This window comes from Terrapene carolina, unplaced genomic scaffold, assembly GCF_002925995.2.
Source record: "Terrapene carolina triunguis isolate 2854851 unplaced genomic scaffold, T_m_triunguis-2.0 Scaffold69, whole genome shotgun sequence".
In the NCBI taxonomy this organism is placed as follows: Eukaryota; Metazoa; Chordata; order Testudines; family Emydidae; genus Terrapene; species Terrapene triunguis.
The window spans coordinates 44,878,860-44,893,705 of NW_020664420.1; the positions used below are offsets into that span (position 1 = coordinate 44,878,860).

Below are 14,846 nucleotides of genomic sequence, written 5' to 3' on the forward strand. Positions count from 1 at the left end.
GGAGCAGGGCAGGCAGGGGCATAGAGGCTGCAGGGGCAGGGCAGGCGTGGGGCTCAGAGGCTGCAGCGGCGGGGGGGTGCAGGGGCTGCAGGGCGAGTGGGGAGCAGGGGGCACAGAGGCTGCAGGGGTGGGGGGGTGCAGGGGTTGCAAGGCGAGGAGGAGCAGGGCAGGCAGGGGCATAGAGGCTGCAGGGGCAGGGGGGCGCAGGGGGCACAGAAGCTGCAGGGGCGGGGGGGTGCAGGGGCTGCAGGGCAAGTGGGGAGCAGGGAAGCACTTAGCAACCCCCAACCAAGATCAGAGCGGGAGGGAGGAGGGGGAATGCGGGGTGCTCAGAGGAGGGGGCAGAGTTGGGGCAGGGACTTTGGGGAAGGGGTTGGAATGGGGATGGGGAAGGGGCGGGGTTGGGGCGGGACCGGGGCCCCTGGAGTGTCCTTTTCTTTTTTTAAATGTTTGAATATGGTAACCCTAGCAGTGCACAGCCCTGCAAATGGGGGCGAGGGCAAAGTGGGTAATTGCCCAGGGGCCTAGGCAATTTAAAAGGGCCCGGGGGCCCCCAGCTGCCAACGATGCCGCTCCGTGAGCCCCGGGCCCTTTTAAATTGCCCGGGTGGGCCGCAGAGCTCCTAGGTGCGTGTGGGGTGGTGACCGCTCTGGGCCCAGCACTTTGGGGGGCCCCGCAGTCCAGGACAAGAAAGTGACAGATTCGTCATGTCCACCCTGAGCCTTGCACCCCCCTAGGGACGGCCCTGGGGCCTGGAATTGCTATCAGTGGGCCTGGCAGTGCACATGTCACCGTGCAGACTGGAGAGAAGAGTAAGGCTCAAAGGCAGCTCAAAAAATAAGCCCAGCAGCAATAATTATCAACTAATTATTATTATATAATTTACTGACTACCATCAGTGTGCATGGCACTGTACTCCTTTCTTACAGAACATAGAGTGTAGGGGCAGATTTACACTGCTGTAATTCCATCAGCTCAGAGGGAGTTCCTGCACATTCATGAGGTTACATTTCAAATGGGTGTAGACATTTTCAGCAACTTTTCTCCATTTTTACAAGTTATGGGGTGAGGAATATTCTATTAAAAATGCAGTTATAGAGTCCAGTCTGAGTCTTCCAAGTGAAATTTTCAAAGGAGGAGACCCCAAGTGATGCATGTACATTTACATGTGCAATTGTGCCTACAAATAGGTTTTTAAAGGCCTAGATACCCAGTTGCATTTGCAGAAAATATACGTATAACTGAAGCAAATAAACACATAAATGTAGCTGCACAAATGTGCACACTTTTTTTGTTTACACAGGTAGGTCTGTACCTACTGAAACTTTTTCCCTTTGTAACAGGGCTACATTTGTGCAATCGTTAGCTCATATTTTAATGAAGAAAATTAGAGTCTAAAAGTAGCCTTGCTTTGACTTAATAAGTACACATTCCCTTATGATTAATAGCACCAACCATCTTAACCTGGTAAATTCCACAAAGAGAACAGGAACTGCAGCCAAAAAGTGCATCTGATCAACTGTGATTTTGACTGTTGGCTTTATGACTAGTGGACTTGTATAGAAGTTAAATTAAAACTATGCTATGAAGTACTTAAAACTTGGAAAATTACTGGTGATAAAATCTCAGTAAAGCTTTGCATTAAGTGACACTAAGTACACATTATCCACTCTACGAATCAGTAAAAAGAGTATTGTGAGCCAGATTTTCAGCTGATGTAAGTCAGCATAGCTCCAGTGCCTTTAATGGAGCTATGCCTATTTGTACCACTGAAGATCTGGCCCATATCCATATCATTCTGGCATACATATGTAATTAGTACATTGTAGTAATACTATAGTGTAACTACTTAGATAGCTTTTAAAAATAGATTTCCTAGAGCTTGGACTTTGCAGGGTCGTTTTTTTTTAATCCAAACAATTTCCCCCCCTGAAACCACTGATACGGTGCAAAAATACAAATCTTGGACAGCTGAAATAAAACAGCGGAAAAATAGCACGCCAGAGTCAATGTTACACAAGTATGCAACAGGAGTGCTGGAACAATTTGTATAGTGGGGGTGCTGAGAGCCATTGAACCAAACTGTAAACACTGTATATGATGGAAACCACTTCAAGCCGGGGGTACTATGTACTATGGTACCTATGTTGTGTAATCAATTTCAGTTTTCTCAGAACTGCTGCAAAATCATTATTGAATCTATTGTAAGTGATCTACTAAATTCAAAATACGTTTGTCATTTTGTTGAACAGCCACAACCAATGGGTGAAAAAAAAACCACCCCAAAACATACATTGAGTTGTGAGTTAAAGATTGAGAAGGTGGTAGACCTTTGGTGTTAATCGTTCCTGTTTTCATATTCAGACAGTCTCCTCCCTTGTTGGAGTTGGTGGGCGTGAACAGGACCACAGGAATAGTCTGACTATAGACCAGCTCTTTTGTTTCCCTTCAATTTTTGGGATCATACACCCCCATTTTTCCCACTCTCCTAATCCTATCTTTGTTCCAAAGAGGCACTGCATCAGTTCTGTTGCCAGGAGCTCTCTGAACCTAAGGAAGTAAGGGTAGAGCTTGCACTTACGTGGGGTAGTTCCAACTGTCTGTAACAGCAGATGCATTTGGGTGCCACCCTCTTGGGTAGCATGGGGTGAGAGAAAGCAAGGTGTGAGTGGGCTAGGGAGGGGCAAGGGCAGATCAGCCTCCTGTGATGGGCCACATGAAGGCTCACAGAAGCTACTACAACTCTGGCAGGAATAGGTTCTGTGAGCAACTCTGCAGTTGCTCCACAGCTCGGAGAGCAGGATTCTTCCTCTCCCAACCAGCACATCTGTCTATCACCTGGCCTAGGTACTTGGCCTGGGAGCTGGTCTGTGGATTTGGCCTTATATTCATATATCCAAACAAACCATCCAATAGCAGATGATTGAACAACTCTGTGATTTTTTCTTTATTGCTTTTTGTAAAATGCTGACCGGAGATAATGGCTTAGTATTTGCCAATTTGGTTTGGGGTCATTTAACACTACAATGTGTTAGAATCATGTTCTTTTTAGGCAATAGATAATGAGTTGTCATTAGAAGACTGTTCATGTAGGGACAATTGTGTCAGCAGTAGGTTCCTCTTAATACGAGACACCCACTGTTGATGGAGTTTTGGTAATGAGATGTTAGGCTATAAAGGAAATGTGAAGAAAATAATTGACCTTAGACTAGCATGTGACAAGAATTCACCTACTATCAAGGGATCTGACCTAATAGGACTTTCCCCTCTTTAACAATTATAAGCCTAACATTCTTTCAATTAAATTGTAGCCTTTGACATATTACTCAATCTGTTTTTTTAAATAATTTTACCACCAAGGGGGAAAAATGCAGAAAGCAATAAGGGCAAAGGAAAGCTCAGAGGTCAGCAAAAGGTCTCATGATAGTTTCTTTTAAAATCGGAATGTTGCTTTATTTCTGATATGGTTTTTGCATCATCGCTTTTATATCAAAATTTGGCAGAGGCATGTTAGCAAAAGGACACAGGTCAGAAACCTGTGGGAAACAGATGTTCACATTGGTGATACCCACTTTCTACAGGTGTTTCTGGTCGTAGCCAACAATTTTGTCAGGCTAGAACTTGTGGGAATGGTACCGTTATAAAAAGATTGGAATTTAAGAACATTCCAAGAACTGAAACCCAGGTTTTCAGCAGTGCTGTGTCTTGCATGGAAATACAGACACCCAAATACTGTAAATCATGCTGGATAGCTGAATTTGACTAGTCAAGACTGACCACCCACCTTGTATGACTTTCAACTTCTTTCTAGCAGCTGTGCAAAAGTTGTTCTTTTCAGATGTTGCCTTCCAGAAACTGAGTTGAGCAGCTGAAAGTTTTACTCAAGGTCAATTTATATTTAAATAATTTTGGTTTACTGCTGAAGGGGGGGGGCAACTGTCAGAGGGAGAACAAAACATAATTTTTTGTTAAGTTTAGAAAGTGAAAAAATAAATGTATTGAAACATGCACTATATCCTTTAAATGTTTCAAAAGTTAGAAAACTGGCTCAGAAAACTGTTGGAAAAATATCTCCAGATGGGGAACATTTTGAACTGAATTAAATAAAATCTTCTGTTTATTTAGACTGAATAGTAATAAAAAATAGGGTTTTACTAGATCGCATCCTACTTACTAGACAACTTAATATGAGGAGGAAAGATTAAAATAATCAGAAAATTGATTATTTTTGGAACTTTCTTTGTTTTGTTATACTTAGGTGTGTATAGGAGTAGCCATGTTTCTTTAACACTTAAGACCAGATCCTTAGTTTCATTCGCACCTCTTCATAACCAGGAGGGAGGAGACAGGCTGGAGCACTGTTCCATGCTGACCATGCTTGGACGTCTTTATGGTATTACATGATGGCACAAGTTAGAGCAGTCATAAGTAGAGCTGATCAAAACATGGAATTTCAGTTATGTGGGAAATTCAGATGTTTTGAAATTATTATTATAATTTCTAATTTGTATTGTCATTCCACCTAAGAGCCTTCGTCCTGGACTAGGACCCCATTGCGCTTGATGCTGTAAAATGCAGAACAAAAAGACAGTCGCTGTCCCAAAGAACTTACAATCAAAGTGTAAGACAAGAGACAACAGATGGAGATAGACTGATGGGGAAGTACAAGGAAACAATGAGACAGTATTGTTCAGCTTGATAGGCAGTAGTCTAAGCACACCACAGGCTAAAGATTTTGTTCCAAATTGGAAGGAAAACAAATTTCAAAATTTCCTGCAAAACAAAATTGTCAACAAATTTCATTTTGGGTCAATAGGAACATTTTCTTTCCTTCTGTTCTGATTTCAACTTTAAATAAATACATTTGAAATAAAAACTCATTTGGAAACAAAAGATCAAAATATTTGTTTTGATAAGATCTACCTTTATTGAAATGCTTTTTTTTTTTCATTTTTTTCTGACATGAAATTTCTTCTAAATCAACATGTTCCCATGGAAAGTTTTTTGATTTTGACAATGGAAAAATGTGTTGGAAATTTTTCGACCCGATCTGATTATAAGGCTGCTCTAACTGGCACGAGGTGCCAAAGGAGTTCCTGGCAGAGCTGAAGATCAGAGGAGCACAAAGGAGATGTAAGGCCATGTTTGCTTCACCTCGCACAGATCCTATGCTGGGCACAGCTCACCCAGACCTGAAGATCAGGGCTTGTACCAAGTATTTGGTACCTGGAAACTTCACTTTTGAGCTTTAAATTTGTAAGTTTTCACATAGTGTAGATTCTAAGAAAGTTCTTGATTGTCATCAGTGTGTGATACAACATGTGTACATACAAAATATGCTATGGACTTTATTATAGGGTCAAATTTTAAAAGTGGCTTCAGCCCATATCTCAATGCAGGAGTAACTGTGTGAAATTCTATGGCCTGTATTATGTGAGAGGTCAGTAGATGATCTAATGGTGTGTTCTGGACTTAGAACTGATGAATCTATGAAGATCTAACGTATATCTCATGGACCTGCTTTCAGTGTTAATTTGCTAGCTAGTCTGTATTTTCTAGTATCTTTCATTTTCAAAATCTTCATCCTGGATCCTCATTCTCAGAATCAGTGTCTAGAAGGTATATTCTAGAGATTCAAGACCAGAGATTCATCAGGCTGGTGTAAAATATAGCACCACCGACTGCAATTGAGCTATGACAATTTACAAAAGCTGAGGATCTGGATCCCCATGTCTATACAGAGAACTGAACTGCCATGTCAATCACTAGTCATGAAAATACTGCCAATTGTTTAGTCCTTCTCCCTAACAGATCTAATCTTGGTCTCAAAGCAGTTGATCAGTAGAACAAGAAGAGCAGGCTCTTGTTGGTGAACATGACTGTATTTCTCACACCAAATTAATGATGTGCCCACTGGATTTTAATTCAGCAAATGAATTTGAAGCTACTCAACACAGCCATAACAGCAGAACTGTTAGCATGAACAACAAACAACAAAAAACTTCAGAGAGAGTAGAGATACTAAATGTTATTTCTGAGTTAATTTTAGCTTAACTATCAAGGTAAATAAGGCAGCTTGTTGAGTTTTATCGAATTCAGTCAGAGTAGTGTGCCAGATTCAAAGCTAGTGCAAGTTCCTGTGAAAGTCTTTAGGTTAAATTAATCAGTGACATAAACAGTGTGCGAAAAAAGATAAGTGCTAAAGAAGTGCAACCTGCATTGATTTGGTATCCAATGGATGTGCAAAGGGAGCAATATATATGCCAAGGAGAAAGAATGGGTAAATGTAGCATGTAAAGTAATTAACAAAGTGTTTGAAGGAAAACTAGATCCCCTCCAATTTTATTTTATACCATCCTGTTGGCTGCTTTTCCAGCTACATCACACCCTTTCATCTTCCAGTGTGTAAAGTACATTACTGTCATTTTGTACAACCACTTAGTACCAAAGTGGGGTAATTTACAGTAGTTTAATGCTTACACACATAATTTACACCATTGTTTAAGACAACACTGAATTAGACCTACTGACCAAATTCATCCATAGTGTAACACCACTGAAACCCTAACAACCAGTTTTTCAGACTAATGTTCATAAGGCGAAATTTGAACAAAATCAAAGGATACATTTCTTCTTTACATATTGGTGTCTCCTGTTAGGAGAGCTTGCTACACACTATGAAATGAAATCCATGCCCACTGTACCTCACTTTCACAACACAAACAGCACAAAAGTGCTTGATTCATCTTTATTTCTGTGTCTCTATTATACTCAGAATTTAGAGCCTGATTTTTTGAAGTTCATGAAAGTCCATGAGAGTCTTTCAATTTACTTCCTTGGGCTTGGATCAGGCATCTCGTAACAGTGAAAGTTCTCCCCCAAATCCCTCCCATTCCATTTACAGAAAACGGAACTCCACCATCCACCACAAGTTAGTAGAAAAGTTGCAGGAATCACTGGGTGGAATTCTATTGTCTATTATACAGGGTGTCAGTGTAGAAGATCAAACTCAAAATGGTCATTTCTGTTTTTATAGTCTATGAATTAATCTATGCAAAAGTCCACCAAATCAATAAGTCTTCTGAACAATACTTTTATTCTTTTGAAAGTTTTTAAAATTTTCAAAATCTGTTTTTCATTTAATCATTATTTCTGCTTGAATAGTTGCTGAGCTGAAGTCTTGGGGAGACAAATCTTTTATACCTCCTGCCCATAAACAGTGATCTCCGAAAAGCTCTTCAAAGTTCTTTACAGAATATTTTAAAAACCCCTCTTAAATAAAAAAAAAAAAAATCTACGAAACATTTTAAAAACCTTTTTTCATATCTTTGAGTTAGTTTTCCAGTCAATGGCATGGGAACAACATCTACCTCACAGTCAGTAAGAAATTAATATTGGGTGAGAACCAAGTCCCATTAAAGTCAATGGAAAGACTTTAATGGGTTTGTATCAGTCTCATTGTGGGTAGCAGTGTTAGAAGTCAAGGCATCCCATGACCACTCATTAATATTGGGTGAGAACCAAGTCCCATTAAAGTCAATGGAAAGACTTTAATGGGTTTGGATCAGTCTCATTGTGGGTAGCAGTGTTAGAAGTAAGTGGGTTCTGGACTTGGGGAAGCTTTCACTTTTTTTATATATTGTTGATTAGAAATGTTCAAGGAACAAACTTACGTAGTGTATACAATTGATTATTTACAAACACAAAAGGCTAGGAAACAGACCATACTTCATATCTATTTATCCATCTGTCTACTCCATCTCTGTTTCTACTCCATAACTCTTCACCTTTCTCCTCAAAAGTCTTTACTGTCTAAATCTATTCAGAGCCTGTTTGTATTGACAATCTGAACTATCTTCTCTTCAGCTGGCTGTTTTTTACTTACTTTTTCCAGGAATCATATTACCAAAGCCCTCCTCTGAACAAATGCCCACTTTCCTGGCCTTTCTCCATTATAATGTGGGAAACCATGATAATATTCAATAGTCATATCCCTTGCCTTTGGAATCTTCTCTTTGTCTCTTATTAATAGGGAAGAATCTGTGTCTTTTGGGTCCTACTAAATTCATAGTCCATTTTGGTCAATTTCATGGTGATAGGATATTAAAAATCATACATTTAATGATTTCAGGTATTTAAATCTGAAATTTCACAGTGTTCTAATTATAGGAGTCCTGACCCAAAAAGGAGTTGTGGGGGGGGGGGGGGGGGAGGGTTATTGTAGCGGGGGGGTTGCAGTACTTCTACCCTTACTTCTGCACTGCTGCTGGTGGCAGCGCTGCCTTCAGAGCTGGGCAGCTGGAGAGCAGCGTCTGCTGGCTGGGAGCCCAGCTCTGAAGGCAGAGCCACCACCAATAGTAGCATAGAAGTAAGGATGGCCTGGTATGGTATTGCCACCTTTCTGCGCTGCTGTCTGCAGAGCTGGGCTCTCAGTCAGCAACTGCCATTCATTGGCCACCCAGCTCAGAAGTCAGCAGTGCAGAAGTAAGGGTGGCATGGTATGGCATTGCCACTCTTCTGCGGTGTTGCTGGTGGGGCGCTGCCTTCAGAGCTGGGTGCTCGGCCAACAGCTGCTGCTCTCCAGCCACCCAGCTCTGAATGCAGTAAGGGTGGCAATGCTACGACCCCTATAAAATAACCTTGTCACCCCCTGCAAATCTCTTTTAGGTCAGGACCCCCAATTTGAGAAACACAGGTCTCTCCCGTGAAATCTGTATAGTATAGGGTAAAAGCACACAAAAGACCAGATTTCACGGTCTGTGATGCATTTTTCTTGGCCGTGAATTTGGTAGGGCCCTAGTTATACTAGGGCAGTTGAAAAGGATGTAACCATAACAATTGACAATACATGTCAGATATAACTAGTGTATTTTAAATTGTTACAGATGGTTGAGTGTTTGGTGTTAGGGGACAAGAGTCCAGTTTAATAGATAGCACTTTTTCTTTTTTCCTTTTTATATTTCATGGTAGATTTCAGGTTTCCAGCCCAATGTCTTGCTTATTTATAAATAACATAGCTATACATTATATGCTGATATTATAATATAGCTCATTGGCCATCTGTAAGTGTTAGAGAATTTATCATCACTTAATAAGCCTGAGGACTGGCAACTTGATTACTGACATTGAATCACTGAAATTCTAGCGTAAAGAAGGCTACTTTAATGAAGGACAATTGAGCTGCATCTTTTATGACAGAGGTGCCCCCCTATGGCCGGTGGGCCATACACAGCCCACCAGATTATTTCATAATCTGGCCTGCTTCAACACAATATACTAACAACTGATTCATTAGCATTTTGTCATCATGTTTACATCATTTTAGTTACACAAGTGTGTAAATAGACAATACTGTACATAGAAACAACCTATCTAAATACATACAAAACAAGCTGAACTTAAACTATAAATCAATACAGGTGACCTTAACTCTTATTAGAATATGTAGAATCTGTTTAGCTCACACAAGATTATGTTTAGGTTTATGTGGCTGTCCTGTAAGGTTGGGCACCACTGTTTTATGATACTGTTTTCTTATAGGCCAGTTATTCTGCCATGGAACACTGCTTAATGTTTCGGAAGGGAGTCAACCTGAAAGTTTATCTGAGCCATATTATAGTTTCATACCTAAGCAGAGTTGCTTTTATGCAGGACCGTCATGGCATGTTAGATCTTGAAAAAGCTAACAAATTATAGTATGGTCTGACAGAGATCTTTGCTTGCCTCAGTATTATATGCATTTGTACATGTCATCTAGGTGAGTTTGGAACAGATGTTGTTCATTAAATTCATTAATCTACCATAAATCCATAAACGATTTAGACTGAGCTAGTAATCTGAGTGGTTCCCAGGTGTGCGTTATTACAATAATAATGCACTGGTCAGAACTTGTTAGACATGTTACCCTCCCACAAATTATTGCCTGTACAGTTCAGTCCAGATTTTCAGAATGTAGAGTGTACATTTTTGTGCAAAACTGTGTGCATATTCTCATGCCTAACTAGCAAATACAATTCCTATGACAATGGGTGAAATCATAGTAATTTCTGGAGGCCTGTTTGGTCAGTTTGACTGGGCATTTGCTCTTACAACTACTTCAGTTGTGTGTATAGTCATAGTAACTGTTTCCACAAGATAGTCATATATATGCACATTTGCATGTGCAATGTACTGGAAGTGTGGTGCGTTGTTCATTGCGATTTATTTTGTTTTCAGTTATACTAACTTCTCTACTACCCAAATATTGAAGACCTTTCTTAGTCAAAACTCCCACAGTACATCTAATATGCCATTTGCACTTGCACATACCCAGTTTCCATGCATAGTGGCATTAATAGTGTTATAAAGAAGATGTGCAATCGCACATGGCTTAGGGCTTCACTTATGTTGAAAATCAAGCCCTTAATATATTGCCCAGAAGTACTGCCTTCCTGAAGTGGGTCTTCCAAAAATGGCTTTACTGCTGAGTACTAGACACATCTCTCAACGTTGATTTTTGGGTAGCATTATGGTCATTAATCCTGCAAATTGGCAGGCATTTCACTCCTTCCTTCCCTCTGTGTTTGCTAGTAGCCAAATTTCACAAGAAAATCCTCAGTACCTATATTTCTTTGCCTTTATTGGGCAAGCAGAACTGAACCATACTTTCACTTATACCATGAGGTCTGCCATTGAGAGCTAAAATAGATATAGCACTCTATTAAGTGGAAAAAATGTATGAATATAGTCACTTGAGGTAAATGATTTACAACAATTGGTTAAAATCAGTAAGCTTGTGGGAATGGCAACAGCTCTTTGGCTATATGTGCTGGAGTCCTGGTTAATCTCGAAATAATTCTGTCTTTCCCCAATTGGGGCAGATTTAAGATATTACAGATTTCTGAGTGTGTGTATAAGAGATTGAGAGAGAGGAAACAGATATGGCACTATTCACATTGGCACAAAGTAGGTCCAAAATCAAACCAAAGGCCATTAGGTCAGGAATATTTTGATGGCAACTTACATCTCTACTCCATATATTTTAAAAAATTTCTAAGGTACAGAAGAATGCAGACCCCTCCATTTCTGATTAAAGTTAGAAACCACTTCAGAGGAAGATACTTTGTTCTCCTGCATTGCAGACCAGACCGAAAAATGCACAAGTGGAGTGGGAGATTAATAGAAAGGTTTGAAGTAGCAATGGAAAAACATGAGCAGTATGAATGAAGAAGCTTTAGAAAATCAGTGAGGTACATTAGCCCAATCTATTGTACTGGAACACATTGTCATAATAGTGTATGGGAGTTATGTGCCTAAATTCTACTGTCTGTCAACGTGATTAGTCATGTTGAATTCTTTCCCTTATTTTTGGCAATCGGTTCTGTGTTGTGGTGGAATATGATTCCATCATCATGTCCTAGAGTTTCTTGCGTTTTGTTTCTAGTCAGGTAGGAGATTTATTTTTATTTCTTTTATTTATTAATGTATTTTTAATCCTGTAGGATCTATTTATAAAAATAGTTTAATTACAAAATATAATACACAGTGGGTTTGTCTTTATGAATAAAACTAGACAAAAGTACAGCAAGTGGTTTTTATCTTGTATCCAACAGGTACAGCAATCAGTAGTTCAAATCTTTTTGGTAGTGAAGAAAATAGAGGGGCAGGATCCTTCCTCCCGCTGTGTCCCTGGATGGTCCTGTGGCAGCAAACCCTGTGCTGCCCAGTGAGGCCTCCCAAAAAGCCCTACTGTAAGGGAGGGAGAATCATCATCAGCATCACAATCAACCACTGGGCAGCCCAAGGAGGTTCCCATAATTTGTGCTGCATAAGTTATACATGGGGCTACGCTGGCCTCTAGAGCTGCACAGAATAGGTGTTATGCTTATAAGAAGCCCACGGGATCTTTTTGGGGGAAAAGCAATATTCCGCATTTATTGGAAACACAACAATTAGCATATGCATTCAATCATACACCCACACACTGTCCTGCCAGTCGATGTTATAGTTACCAGTCCAGAGTCTGGATCAATCTAATGGCCAGCTAGGTTGATCACGGGTTGGGAGGAGCCGGGTTCTGTCGGTCGTGACATGATGCTCCGGGGAAGTTTCATGGCAAAGCACCCTGTTTATATAGTGATTTTCCTTCATTGGGACCAATGAGTTTTGCACTCTCATGCTGTAACCAATCATCGTTTGACGAGTACTTGTTTTTTTTAAATTGTTTTTCTCATTCTTTATTTTGTTTTTTTATTAGTCTCTCAGGGAGTTACCCCAGGCTGGTTTTGATCACAGCTATTTTGTCCCTATTGATAGGTGCCCGTCTCATCTTTAGAGTCGTCAATCTGCCCTCCTCTGACATTTCAATAAGGGTGTGTTACAATCTCCTGGTGCCTCCTGTCCGTCCTTGATTCCTCCCTAGAACATCTGGTCCGGTGATGGCCTTCACACTTATCTTTTAACACACACATTCCTCATTCACACACAAAACAGGATTGATTTACACAGAGCATTTGAACAGGAACATCAATTTGCAATGCAGAAGAAAACAGTCATTGCATTATTTTACTTATTTCAAAATCCTAAATCTATAAAAAAGTGGTAACCCTAAAGGTCTGTCACTGCCTTGAAATCAGCTTCAGACACAAGATTCTGGCTGATGCATCTTTACCAATGGCACACTAGGCCATTCCTTTCTGCTTTCAGAAAGGGTGGCTGGCAGGATATGATCAAATAATACATTAATACATTTAATTCATGCGACACAAAATTCTTTATCCTTCATTCTATATTATACAAAATGCAAACATAAAATCCTACTACTACATAGGGAGGGCACAGATGTTGCTTAAAGCACCTTAAAGCCCTCTCCCCCGGGCTGCGAGGTTTGTGCTGTGCCACTAAGAGATGCAACACTCTCAGCCAACGTTTTTTGAACGTGTCCTATAATATTTTAATAGAAATACAGAATACTAGAGATGGGCTGACCTACAAACATTGGACATGGATCTTAATTTCCCCACAGATTGTGTGATGATTAAGTCCAGAGTTTTGGTTCGGCTGTGTCACGATTGCATACACTTCATAACTATTAGCTTGCACCAAATCTTGAAGCCCTTACTTAGTTTTTACTATATTCCTCACCCAAACTTCCCATTGTCTCCTCAATTGAAATTTTACCTGACTAAGGACCAAGTAAATTCTTCAGGATTTGGCCCATAGTCATTAGCAAGACACTGGGCAAGATTTTTAAAAACCCAGTTGCAGGAGCAAATCTGGTTGTACAAGGTGCAATACTCTGAAACTATTTTTTCCAGGCTCAAAATGCAGATGCAGACTGTTCTGGCATAGTTTGCATGAACAAAATAGTGAAACTAGAGCCGGGGGGCGAGCACACCCCAGCAGTTTGAAAAGTCGGCGCCTGTGGCGCCAGAAGCCTATGGCTGTCTCCAGCTCTGCAGGGATCGAGAGGCCCAGTGCCTCTGCGTTGTGCGTCCTGAGCATACCATGCAATGCAACCTGGCAGATTAGTTCCCTTAGGAGACGAATGGTCTCCCCAACACCTGGGGGGTAGGGGGGCATTCAGTGACTAACTGGAGCAGGCATTTGTGTGATCTGCTGCTCAGAGGCCAGCAGAGACATCCCCATTGGGTGCTGGGGAAGGATGCTGCACAGTGTCCTTCCTTTGTGCTGCCTCTTGCCTGCTCTGCCTGGTTCCCATGTTGAGCCCAAACCCACAGAGCTTGCATGGGGAGGACTCTGCAGGCCTAGGAGTGGGAGTGTTGTTGGCCCACACCCGCACCAGAGCTCTGGGGCCAGAGGATATTCACTTACCTAGTCACAGCTGAGAGTCAAACTGCACATAATGTCTTTTATCTGGCGAAAAAAAAATTCCCTGGAACCTAACTCCCCCACCCCATTTACATTAATTCTTATGGGGAAATTGGATTCACTGAACATCATTTAGTTTAAAGTCACATTTTTCAGGAACATAACTACAATGTTAAATGAGGAGTTACTGTACTATGTCATTCACTGTGTATATAGCAGAAAGAGAATCTTTCCTTTAATTTAGCTTTTCAGGACCATAGGGTGAGTAGCATTATCTGATAATGCTAAAGAGGAGAAGCCAGGTGTATCAGGCCGGATTCTCTGCTGGTGTAAACAGGTGCAGCTCCATTGGCTACCTCAATTTACACCAGCTAAGATCTGGTCTATCTTATTTACCTAGAATTACATGTAAGAGAAATTTGTGGATTAAAAGTTGTGTACAGCAGCACAAAACTTTCTGGCTACAAGTCAGTGGAGCAAAGAGTTCTATAAGGCAAAGTCTAGGACAAAGAGAGCTTATAGCTCTTGGTTATCTGAAGGTGGCATGCATCCTATAGACCAGAAGATCTGAGATAAAGTGTACATGTTGGGGGAGATTTTCAAAAACACTGAAAGAATTTAGGAGAATAGATCCCACTGGAATTCAATGAGATTTCTATACCTAAATTTCTTACAAGCGTTTGGAAATCTCCATCTCAATATTTGTTGAATTGCCCTAAAGAAAAACATTATTTTTTTGCACTATATGTAAACAGTGATACTATTCAAGATATAAGCATAGAAAAAAATTAATTGGCATTTATCAAATCTCATTGAATTAAATAAATGTATCTGTACTATGGCATCATTTTTGCATACAATATATTTTTATATATTATTTATTATTTAATATATTTTCACAATAGCCATAATGCACCTGAGTAGTGACATATTATTTACTAACCTAATGGTCAAGAGTACAGAGCAGAGTGTCTCTTATAGTCTTGAAGCAATTACTTTCATTTGAGCTAGCATGGTTGGGAAGACATGCACTTTAC

At 40.4% G+C, this 14,846-nt stretch overlaps 1 protein-coding gene across 1 annotated transcript in view; it reads left to right on the top strand.

The window, feature by feature from the left end:
* VCAN (versican) overlaps positions 1-14,846 on the top strand; it is a 136,511-nt gene that overhangs the window by 80,271 nt on the left and 41,394 nt on the right. The gene's annotated exons all lie outside the window — the stretch shown is intronic.